Source organism: Megalobrama amblycephala, linkage group LG24, assembly GCF_018812025.1.
Source record: "Megalobrama amblycephala isolate DHTTF-2021 linkage group LG24, ASM1881202v1, whole genome shotgun sequence".
In the NCBI taxonomy this organism is placed as follows: domain Eukaryota; kingdom Metazoa; phylum Chordata; class Actinopteri; order Cypriniformes; family Xenocyprididae; genus Megalobrama; species Megalobrama amblycephala.
In genome coordinates this window covers 6,223,955-6,236,745 of record NC_063067.1, presented here as the reverse complement: position 1 = coordinate 6,236,745, position 12,791 = coordinate 6,223,955, and the positions used below count along the sequence as shown (strand labels likewise).

At 35.4% G+C, this 12,791-nt stretch overlaps 1 protein-coding gene across 1 annotated transcript in view; it reads right to left on the bottom strand.

Moving 5' to 3' along the window:
• The window catches only part of pdyn (prodynorphin), a 61,541-nt gene extending 48,750 nt beyond the window's left edge, over positions 1 to 12,791 (bottom strand). The window contains exon 1 of the mRNA XM_048177676.1: positions 12,659 to 12,791. The gene's annotated coding sequence lies outside the window, so the exon portion shown is untranslated. The remainder of the gene's footprint in view (positions 1 to 12,658) is intronic.

The window sequence follows — 12,791 nt, the reverse complement described above, 5'->3', positions numbered from 1 at the left end:
TTGAATAGATTAGTCCTTATTAAAGCTACAAAAGTTATTCAGTCAAGAGCAGTGAGTAATTTTCTCTTTGTCTTTTGTTCTTTGATTAACATTAAATGGTTTGTTTACCGAAAAAGAAAACCCGTAAGACCTTCGTTCATCTTCGGAACACAAATTAAGATATTTTTGATAAAATCTGAGCATTTTCTGTCCCTCCATTGACAGCTATGCAACTACCACTTTGACGCTTCAAAATGTTCATAAAGAGATCGTAAAACTAATCCATAAGAATTGAGCAGTTTAGTCCAAATTTTCAGAACTTTTATTCACATATAACATCATCATACTTTTAAACTCAACAAATTTATTTCAGTTATATTTCATTTCATTTTTAATGTGCTGTGCATTTTTCATATTTTTAATTCTGCATATACATATATATAGGCCTTTATCTACAGTGTGTGTAACTGAAATGGTTGAGATGAAAGGTATGATGATGTAAATAATATACAAAGATTTATTTTGATTAATAACTATTTGACTTGTAATCTTGGTGTACAGGAAGATCAGTTTGAGTGATACAGAGGTGAGCCACTAACGGTCATTTGGTGGTCATGACCTGAGCGACGCAGACAGAACAGAGACGGGCAGGACATGATGTCCCAGAACAGTTTGTGTCGGCTGACAGATTTGACCCACTTCTAAAATCCCAACTAGTCTGTCTCAGCTGGCACGGCCACAGCGTCGTGCCACCCACGTGACCGGCGCGTCTTCGGCTGAAAGCTTTTGAAAAGCAGACTTGATATATTCTCAGAATATATACCAGACTGTAAGTCTGATAGATAGATAGATAGATAGATAGATAGATAGATAGATAGATAGATAGATAGATAGATAGATAGATAGATAGATAGATAGATAGATAGATAGATAGATAGATAGATAGATAGATAGATAGATAGATAGATAGATAGATAGATCATCAAATACAGTAAAAACAGTAATGTTGTGAAATATTATTACAATTTAAAATAACTGATGAAAGAAATGACAAAAATTACAGAGCATTTTTATGATCAGGTATGATCACTGTTTAATGTTGTTAGATAAATAAAGTACAGAGAGTACTTTTTTTTCACAAAAATTTCAGTTAAAGGAGTGGTTGATTATGATTTCACTTTTTATCTTTAGTTAGTGTGTAATGTTGCTGTTTGAGCATAAACAACATCTGCAAAGTTATAATGCTCAAAGTTCAATGCAAAGGGAGATTTTTTTTTTACGCTGCATTCACACGGGGCGTCGGCATTAACGCTTCTCATTTACTTTGAATGGGTAACGTCATGCATTGCCGAACTGAATTGTGGGTTCCGTCGCGGCGCTTCACTTGCATTGCAAGCGGCAGAAATTGAAGATTTCTCAACTTTTCAAGCGCCAACGCAGGCGTCATCCAATCATATCGCCCTATGCAAATACCCTAGAGCAGTCGCTAACCAATTGCATTCGTGCAACACTGGAAAGTAATGTGATTGGCTGTTATCACTATAACGGTCGTGTCAACACAAGCTTCAGACACGCCCTCCGTCAAGCGTTGACGCTGACGCCCCATGTGAATGCATCATTACAGAAATTACTTTTTAATGATTGCAACCAGCTTCTTCCCAGGTATGTGACCTCAGGAACCCCAATATTTACATAAACCCCGCCCCCAAGAACACGCAACAAAGGGGGTGAGGCCATGTTGGGCTGCTTTAGAGAAGAGGAAGAGTTGTTGTAGTAGAGTGTTGTTGTCATGCCGTCATTTTACGCCGGACTGATTCACAAATGAGGGTCAATTCAACACTGGATTTGCACAAAAGATGAACATGACGGCACATGCTAGTGGATGAGTTGAATCAACTCCACAGCAACTACATAAATTTATCCACTATCCATTCAGAAACGTCCAGTTTCATTCTAAAAGTTGTAACTTCTTCCTGAGTCTCTCCATCAGTGTCGACTCCGGTTTGAACAATGTAAGGCTGAACACCGTTACTGACAATCCTCATTTTGGCTGCGTGAGATTCTCCAGCTTTGTTGTTGTTGAGCTGTTAAAGCTCCGCCCTCTTCTGGAAAGGGGGCGGGAGCAGCAGCTCATTTGCATTTAAAGGGACACACACAAAAACAGTGTGTTTTTGCTCACACCCAAATAGGGGCAAATTTGACAAGCTATAATAAATGATCTGTGGGGTATTTTGAGCTGAAACTTCACAGACACATTCTGGGGACACCAGAGACTTATATTAGATCTTGTGAAAGGGCCATTGTAGGTCCCCTTTAACCAGTTAAAAACATGTACATTTTTACACACATAATTGACTTATACATAAAATGCACAGCAGTTTGTCCAAATAAAGGTGTTAAGGAATCTCATTGACTGGATATTCTGATCAATTTCCTTACAGCTCCTGGATCGGGTTAATCCCAATCTGAGTTGCTGTTTTCTGGAAATAGAACAGCTAATCTGTTCTTGGCTCAGAGGAAAGTGACGCAGCACAAAGTCAAATGGTCACAAATACTCGTCTATGCTGGAAATACCATGAAAAGTAGCTCTAAAAAGTATTTGGACACTTAAAGTCACCATGAAATCAAATCTTGAATCAAAATAACTTCCCCTCCCTCTTGCAGCGACATCTCTTTTCTTCTCTGATGATGAGGGCGGGGCAACCTGTCACTCAGATGAGATCCACCAATAGCAAACCACAATCCAATCAATTCCCCATGGACAAAATCAAGCCCCGCCCCACATTTGTTCTTGTTCGAGAAACACACGGATATCCGTCACAATAGAGAAGAAAAGACTATAACAACTTCTGTTATTATTAGATGATACAATATGAAAGCAAGAATCTGTATCTGTGCTCAAATGCAGATTAATGAAACCATGATCTAATGCAATGACATTCAAACATTCTTAAGCATGGCTCCAAAAAACATTTTGGCCCAGTTTTAGAATACAAACATGTGCTGATACTCGAAAACAACAGATGGAAATGTGTGAGGTCAACACAGCTGTATTTCCCATCATGTGGCAGAAAGTTTCACTAACTTCACGGACCGTAATAGTGATAAAGTTCATAGATATCCTTCTGAAAAAGACTTATCTGACTCTCTGATATATTTATATCTCATAAAAGAGCCTTTGCATGCTGACTAATGTTTGTTTTTGCCTGGATTGATGTACTGCTATCTGGAATTTATGTAATCCCTGTTTTTTTGCAGAGCATTTAAACCCAGAGGATTAATATGTGGGTAAATAAAAGGTGGCACACACTCAAATATCTCATGTAGACAGATGATACATGATGACAGAGCGCCTTCAAGGTGTTGTGGTGGGATGTGGGAGTCGTTCCCACTCTGTGCAGGTTTTTGCGCCAGTGGCACGAACTCACAGCGGCCGTGAACACACAGCCGCCCACCAAGAGTCATCGAAGAGGGCAGATCTCCATCTCTCTGTGTTCAGTGCTGCAAGGGACGTGAGCAGGAGTGAACGTGGGACATCAGGGTGACTAATGTTATAACCTCCTGACAGACAGCAATGCACTGTTGTGCACTGGAGTCGACGTGTGTTTCTTTTTGCTAATACTTCTGAAAACATGTTATGATGTGGTCTATTTGTTTCAAGACCTGCTGTATGTTAATGAGGACATCTTGGGCTTTTTTGTCATACCAAATGATTGATATATATATATATATATATATATATATATATATATATATATATATATATATATATATATATACACATTTATTTTTATCTTAATTTATATTTTATATATTTATTATATATACCATTTAAATATGAATTAATTTATTTCTATAATTTCATTTCATTACATTTATATATTAATATGCAAATTATAATATATATAATATCATAATGTATAATACATTAATATAATGCATAATACACATATAATGCTGATATATTGCAATATAATACATAATGCATTTAATTATTTTAATATATATATATATATATATATATATATATATATTCAAAGTTATTTAAATTTTATTTTTTAAAATAATCTGATATATACATTAAATTGATTTGATATTTTAATATATACATGTATAGTAATTCTTACTTTATATATTTATGATATATATATTTAAAAAAGTTTATATATATATATATATATATATATATATATATATATATATTGCTAAAGTAACTATCTATAATATATAGATATTTTGATAGAATACGATTATGACTGTAATATATGGATTATTTATTAATCTATCTATTATAAATATAAAAAATAATTATCTATATCTATACATACAAAAATTATATATTATATAAATATATAAATATACATTATATATGTATATTAGTATAAATTATATATATAATTTTAATATATATATATATATTATATTATATATATATATATATATATATATATATATATATATATATATATATATATATATATATATATATATATAGTGATATAGTTGTATTACAGTAATTTGGTTAAATTAGTTTATAATTTATGAATTCATTGTATATAATTCTTTTGTAAAATTAATACATATAATTTTTGTAATTTTATTTCAATATTTTTTTAATAAATTATAAAATATAAAATTTTTCATAAAATTAAACATTAATACATATTGTAAATAGCCTATATAATATGGCTATATATACATAAATAATATGTAATATTATGTGTCTATATATATAATATGGATATATACATATTTTTTATATATACATCTAAAACTTATCAATATCAATATTTTAAAAGAAGACAGAGATTAAAAAAAAGTCAAACGCAGCTTTCGTTCTTTTTGAGCTTTGCCTTTTGGTTACAGACCAGGAACACGATTTGACCCTGAACGACCGAGAAACAGACACGCGCGCGCCCTCCAGCGGTGAAGAGGCGTCGTGTCTGCGGATGACCGACTGCAGCGAGCAGTAAAACAGCTTCAGGGCAGCAAGGGAGTATCATGTAGGCCTGTGTAGCGTCTCATTTCCTCCGCACGCTCACAGCACCATAAATATGTGTCTCAGTGGTCAAGGACGAAAGATCCATCTCAAAGCTGCTGCAGACATGACACGATGTGTTGCAAACTATAAAAAAAATAATGAAATATGCAGGGACTGGGGCTAGTTGTCACAGTTTTCACTCTATAGTGACTATTTCTGAGGATGGAGATGATTTTTTCAGTAGATGATGATCAGTTTCTGTGCATACATAAAAGTAATTCTGACTAACATTTAAAATTACACCATCACAACCTTTATTGTTGTACTTATGCTATTGTCATTATTATAATATGCTTATATATCGATGCTTGTCTGAAAATATATCAGTGCTTAAAATGGTTTAACATAATACTCATTAAATCAGGCTTGCATGCATACACAATAAATAAATAAATATATTTGATGCACACATTCTCAGCCAATAAGATCTCTGTAAAGAAACGACCTCATTACTGGAGTCTGAAGGCATATTTATGAAGCTGGATTAAAGTTCATTCTATGCAGAAATGACCAGAGGATAAAAAAGCAGGTGGTTTTTATGACTGCGTAAATTGTTTGCATCTGTTGACACCGCACAGCGGAATGGCTTTGCACTAAAGTGCTGTTAACATTTGTCTCGAGACCTCTTGATTTAATATGTGTGGATATTTCAGCCCTCGAGATCTTCTGCATTCATCGCTTGACAAACACTCTCTCCGCGGGGCATTCTTTATTTATTGTTGTTTATTTCTCAAATAAGATGCGGGGCCTGGAGACTATCATATATTAAAAAAAAAACAAAAAAAAACACACAGAGCATGTGCAAATGAAGTATTTACTGCAAATGAACAGGTTATTTCGACACACGCGCGCGCACGCCACGGTTGCAGGTTTTCACAACAAAACCCCCCAATGGACCCTTTTCACAGACTGCGATGACGCCTTTTAACGGTCATCAGCATCGTAAATCTTGCAAACAATTTTTATATTTTTATTTTTTAAATGTTTGTGCATTTATAACTCTATACTTAGTATTGTATTACCTTTTCATCAAATTACAAAAAACTAGTTAAAGCTGCTATGAGGGTGATTCTAATACAGTGGCTATGGGAGTGATGGTAAAACATTGTTTAGTTTTTCTTTTGCTATTTGAGAAAATGGGAAAACAAAAAATAATGTATCATAGACTTTTACCAAATATGACGACTTCTGAGAAACCCAGAAATGTGAAAAGGGTCTATTGCTACTCAAAACTAGCCCAATCGCGTTTCAGGAGGGGTTCCCAGGTGAAAATCACGTTCAGGGTTAAAATCTGTGTTTTTGGCGGGGTTCCCCTGGTAAAATTTGCATTCCAGGGGCTAAATATCAAGTTATTTGGGGTCGCTTCAACTCGCGGACATGAAAAACAGTCTGCGGCAACAGTGTTAAAGCGATCATGAATTGAGAAATCAACTTTTCCTTGGGCTTTTGATATATAAGAGGTCATGGTACTATAAGAATATCCTGTAAGTTTCAGAGCTGAAAACGTCCTTGTTAGTCCAATAAAAGCTTTTACTGACACCAGGCCCAGCGAACGACTTGTCCTGGAATGTGCCTATCTATGAGATAGATAGGTGAAACACAGGGTTGCCAGGTTTTCACAACAAAACCCTCCAAATTGCTGCTCAAAACTAGCTCAAAACTAGCCCAATCGCATTTTAAGGGGTTCCCAGGTGAAAATCACGTTCAGGGGGGTAAAATCCGTGTTTTTGGCAGGGTTCCCCTGGTAAAATTTGCATTCCACTGGCTAAATATCATGTTATTTGTGGTCACTGCAACCCGCAGACATGAAAAACAACAACAGTGTTAAAGTAGCCCAATTCCATGTGAAAACCGCAGACTTGGCAACACTGGTGAAACGCCTCCTCCGCAGAAGAAATCAACGCCTACTACCTCATCATTGCAACGTTAGCCCCGCCCACTGGTGTGTTAGTGAGATGAGGAGGAGAGAAGAGAGATACAGGACTAAAATAACATTACCTTTCAAAGGATCCTAATGCGAGGAATATGGTTATTAATTTTCAGCAATGTGAATGTCTCAGTTGAGCTTTATTTATTTGTATTCGGTACATTTCACTGTGGATTCTTTGGTAAATCTTTGGTAAATTTTGGCCCAGGCTTTGCAAACAGGATTTTACGATATGGACTCGACAGTAATGCAACAACATGTAAGTAACTGTGTTAATTCTAATGTAATGATTCATGTACAGCCAGATTTTCTTTGTCTATGTGTCAGTAAATCAAACCAGAGACTAAACACTCAACTTCCCGTTGTTTCTCATAGTAGGATGAAAATATTCTGTTATTTAAACAGTGATTAAATTATATATAGAAAGTGATCAAAGAACGCTCCCTTTACAATCGCTGGAGCTGTCAATCAAACAGCGCGCACTGGACTCGCGCCAAAACTCCCGTTTTATTCAACAAATCTCTTAGTTATATCGCGTTTGCACTGTTAGTTATGATGGAAGCATTTGTTAGTGTGCAGAAATTGAGTTGCAATGACGAGATCACTGCTTTCATGCGCTCAAAAACATGTCTGTGATCGGCTACAATGTTCATCACTGCAACCTTTCATGCCACGATCTAAATGTAATGCCATATATCTAAATGTAATGCTATAATAAAAATGTTCACAATTAGTTAACCTTGAAAGCTGTAATAGTAAAAATGTGCTAAAAGAGAGAGTAATACTTGGCTATTTCATATGCAAAGATGTCAGCCAATCACAGCATTGGGCGTTTACATTGAAGTCTCATAGCAGACACGCCCCTTAAAACAGAGAGTTCAAATCAGAGGGCTAAAATCAGGGTAGGAAAAATGCCTTTTATTTCTAAATCATGACAATTTTTGATGTAAAAAGCATACTACCATTATAAGTGCACCCCAGAAAACATAAAATAATAAAACAATGCAGTTCATGACCCCTTTAAAGTAGCCCAATTCCACAGGAAAAACATGGCCTTGGCAACACCGGCGCACACACAGATTAACATATAATAGATGACTTCTTAATACAGACAGAGCGGCTAGAAATGGAGACCCTGAAACCGCGTGTCCTTCATTTGCTCTTCATGTCTTTGTTCTCTAGTTGGCGTGTGTTTTTTTTTTTTTTTTGCACGAGTTTTTAACTCCAGTGAAGTTTAATTACTGTCTTTGTTGATAATGAGTCGAGAGATTCATAAAAAAAAAAAAAAAACACATTAATTAACACATCGCAGGGTCTGTCGTGCGTCACTAGAGGACACAAAACCCTTAAAACTCTTCCCAATGTCAGCCGAGGGCAGAATCACTCCAGACACGTGGTTTGAGCTGAACAAGGTTTTGAATAATGGTCTTCAATGAAAGCTATTAGCATTGTGGACCTTTACAACAGACTGAAGCTCTCAAAGATTAGCTTTAAAACTGACGGTCTTTGTCTCAGATTTGTAATGGTGTGGTTCAATGTAAAATCTTGAGATTGTAAGGATTTGTTTTATTTGCTCTGTTGGACACATTTTATTTGTCACTTAATGGTAATTTTCAGAGAACTGAAGGTTACTGCTAAAATGACTCTATAATATATAGAAATTATGATAGAATATGATTATGACTGTAATATATGGATTATTTATTTAAATTACTGAAATCGTTAGTTTTCTTCTTCTTCCGAGTTTATGGCGGCCCATAGAACCGTATGGTAAAAAGTTATGAAATTTGGCACACAGATAGAGGACAGTCTGAAATGTTACCATTGCCATTATATGGTACATAGTCTCTCAAACCCTCTTGCACCACCAACAGTTCAAAGATTCACTCATGTTCATGCTCATATACGGAGCCCCAAACAATAAAAAATTAAATTGTGTGCACGATTTACTAATTCGTTCCCTCGATTTACTAATTCGTGCGCATGATTTACTAATTCGTGTGCACAATTAACTAATTCATTCCCTCGATTTACTAAATTGTTCCCTCGATTTATTAATTAGTGCGTACAATTTACTAATTGGTTCCCTCGATTTACTAATTTCGTGCGCATGATGTACTAATTCGTGTGCACGATTTACTAATTGGTTTCCTCGATTTACTAATTTGTGCGCATGATGTACTAATTTGTGTGCACGATTTACTAATTCGTTCCCTCGATTTACTAATTTGTTCCCTCAATTTATTAATTAGTGCGCATGATTTACTAATTCGTGTGCACGATTTACTAATTCGTTCCCTCGATTTACTAATTTGTTCCCTCGATTTATTAATTAGTGCGCATGATTTACTAATTCGTGTGCACGATTTACTAATTCGTTCCCTCGATTTACTAATTTGTGCGCATGATGTACTAATTCGTGTGCACGATTTACTAATTCGTTCCCTCGATTTATTAGTGCGCATGATTTACTAATTCGTTCCCTCGATTTACTAATTCGTGTGCACGATTTACTAATTTGTTCCCTCGATTTATTAGTGCGCACGATTTACTAATTCGTTCCCTCGATTTACTAATTCGTGTGCATGATGTACTAATTTGTGTGCACGATTTACTAATTCGTTCCCTCGATTTATTAATTTGTGCGCATGATGTACTAATTCGTGTGCACGATTTACTAATTCGTTCCCTCGATTTATTAGTGCGCATGATTTACTAATTCGTTCCCTCGATTTACTAATTCGTGTGCATGATGTACTAATTTGTGTGCACGATTTACTAATTTGTTCCCTCGATTTATTAATTAGTGCGCATGATTTACTAATTCGTGTGCACGATTTACTAATTCGTTCCCTCGATTTACTAATTTGTGCGCATGATGTACTAATTTGTGTGCACGATTTACTAATTCGTTCCCTCGATTTATTAGTGCGCATGATTTACTAATTCTTTCCCTCGATTTACTAATTCGTGTGCACGATTTACTAATTCGTTCCCTCGATTTATTAGTGCGCACGATTTACTAATTTGTTCCCTCGATTTACTAATTCGTGTGCATGATGTACTAATTTGTGTGCACAATTTACTAATTGGTTCCCTCAATTTATTAATTTGTTCCCTCGATTTATTAATTAGTGTGCATGATGTACTAATTAGTGCGCATGATGTACTAATTTGTGTGCACGATTTACTAATTCGTTCCCTCAATTTATTAGTGCGCACGATTTACTAATTCGTTCCCTCGATTTACTAATTCGTGTGCATGATGTACTAATTTGTGTGCATGATGTACTAATTTGTGTGCATGATGTACTAATTTGTGTGCACGATTTACTAATTCGTTCCCTCGATTTACTAATTCGTGTGCATGATGTACTAATTTGTGTGCATGATGTACTAATTTGTGTGCACGATTTACTAATTGGTTCCCTCAATTTATTAATTTGTTCCCTCGATTTATTAATTAGTGCGCATGATTTACTAATTCGTGTGCACGATTTACTAATTGGTTCCCTCGATTTACTAATTTGTGTGCATGATGTACTAATTCGTGTGCACGATTTACTAATTGGTTCCCTCGATTTACTAATTCGTTCCCTCGATTTATTAATTAGTGCGCACGATTTACTAATTTGTGTGCACGATTTAATAATTCGTTCCCTCGATTTACTAATTCGTGCACATGATGTACTAATTTGTGTGCACGATTTACTAATTTGTTCCCTCGATTTACTAATTTGTGCGCATGATGTACTAATGTGTGTGCACGATTTACTAATTCGTTCCCTCGATTTATTAATTAGTGCGCATGATTTACTAATTGGTTCCCTCGATTTACTAATTCGTTCCCTCGATTTATTAATTAGTGCGCATGATTTACTAATTCGTGTGCACGATTTACTAATTCGTTCCCTCGATTTACTAATTCGTGCACATGATGTACTAATTCGTGTGAACGATTTACTAATTTGTTCCCTCGATTTACTAATTCGTTCCCTCGATTTACTAATTCGTTCCGTTGATTTACTAATTCGTTCCCTCGATTTATTAATTCGTGCGCATGATGTACTAATTCGTGTGCACGATTTACTAATTCGTTCCCTCAATTTACTAATTCGCTCCCTCGATTTACTAAATTGTGCGCATGATTTAGCCTACTATTTTCTTCCTGCATGTCATGTCCGGGGCTCCGTACTCATAACTTAAGTCCTAGAAACAATTTTTTTCCCCCTGTGATTCCATGGCTCATGCACCCTATGACGCCATTTCCGTCATGAAAATTTTCCAAAAAACCTACTTTTTTTTAACTTTTCCTAAAGCTTTTGTCCAATTTGCATGAAATTTGGTATGTAGCATCTACTCACACTTCAGGCAAAAAGTTATTAAAATATTTTTGATCGGCAGATCAACGAATTTTGACGGCGAGCATGCAAAAATGGATTTGATGCTGTATCTTTGCAATGATTTAGTGTATTGACACCAAACTTGGTATATGTCATTAAAGGCATGACTTGGGGGTACATGCAAAGTATCATCACAGCGCCACCTACTGGTGCCGAGATAGGAAAAATGGCTATTTTTGCTTATAACTTTTGAATGCCTTGTCCTAATCATGAGGATGGTCTTCTTAGATTCCTTGAGGCATGCCGAGTTGAATGATATCCAATTTTCTTTGGTCGGCCATTTTGAATTTTGTCATAAAATGCTGTGTTTTACAAACGCATGAACGTATTGTTTCGAAACTCGGTATGATTCATCTTGGCCATGTAGGTGGACCTGTAAAGTTTTAGGTCAAGAGTGGTCAAGAGATATGACATTTATGAAAAAGCTTATATTAAAAAATTCAACATATCGTCATTGAACTTACATTATTAGATTTGTTGGCTTATGCCATGTCCTACGATACAAAATTTGTCATATTTTACATTACTTTCTGTCCGCCATATTGAATTTTTTTTTTTCAAATTCCTTTTTCAAAATTTGTCTGATTTGTACAAAATTTGGTGTGTAGCATTTACAGACACTCATGACAAAAAGTTATAAAAAGATTTTTGATAGACCCAAGTATTGTTTTATACTACATCAACAAATTTGACTGTGACCATGCCAAAATGGATATGCAGCTGTATCTTTGCAAAAGTTTTGAGTATTGACACGAAACTTGGTACATGTCATCACAGACATTACTTGAGGATGCATGCAGAGTTTCGTCATAGCGCCACCTACTGCTCAGAAGTTATAAACCATGTTATTATGTTAGAAGTGCTTTAACTGAAGTAATTGAAATGAAAAATGTTTTATTTAAAATAATTATTCTTATGCATAATACTCTAACTGCAGTTTATCTAAAACCTTCAGTATTCTGTTCATTACAGTATGGGAGCATACTAAATCATTTTTGTTTTGTGAGAACGACTCTATATATTATGATATTTCTGTTCTGTGTTGAACAGATTTCACCTTATGAAAACAGATTGACCGTTCAATCTTTTTATCATCTTATTTTTGAATGTCCAGGAATCATCTAAGCATTGGAGATAAGGATCATTCAACTGAATATTTCTCTTTCTGCTTGCTTTGACTTCGTCCTGCTTGATTTCCAGGTTTGAAGAGTTCTCCGTCTTCATTCGCTAGCGTATAATCCAGCATCAAAGAGATGTAATGTTACTCAGATGTGTGGGTGTTTGTGTCTGATGGTGAAGCAGGCTTACGGTAGTCATGATAGATGTGAACGAGGTAAAGCTCTCTGGCCCAGTGGAACACAATAATCCGGCAGGTTTAGGCCGAGACTTCATCTGGATGAGGTCCATTAATCTGAACATCAGGCCTGTGGAGATGCCACTG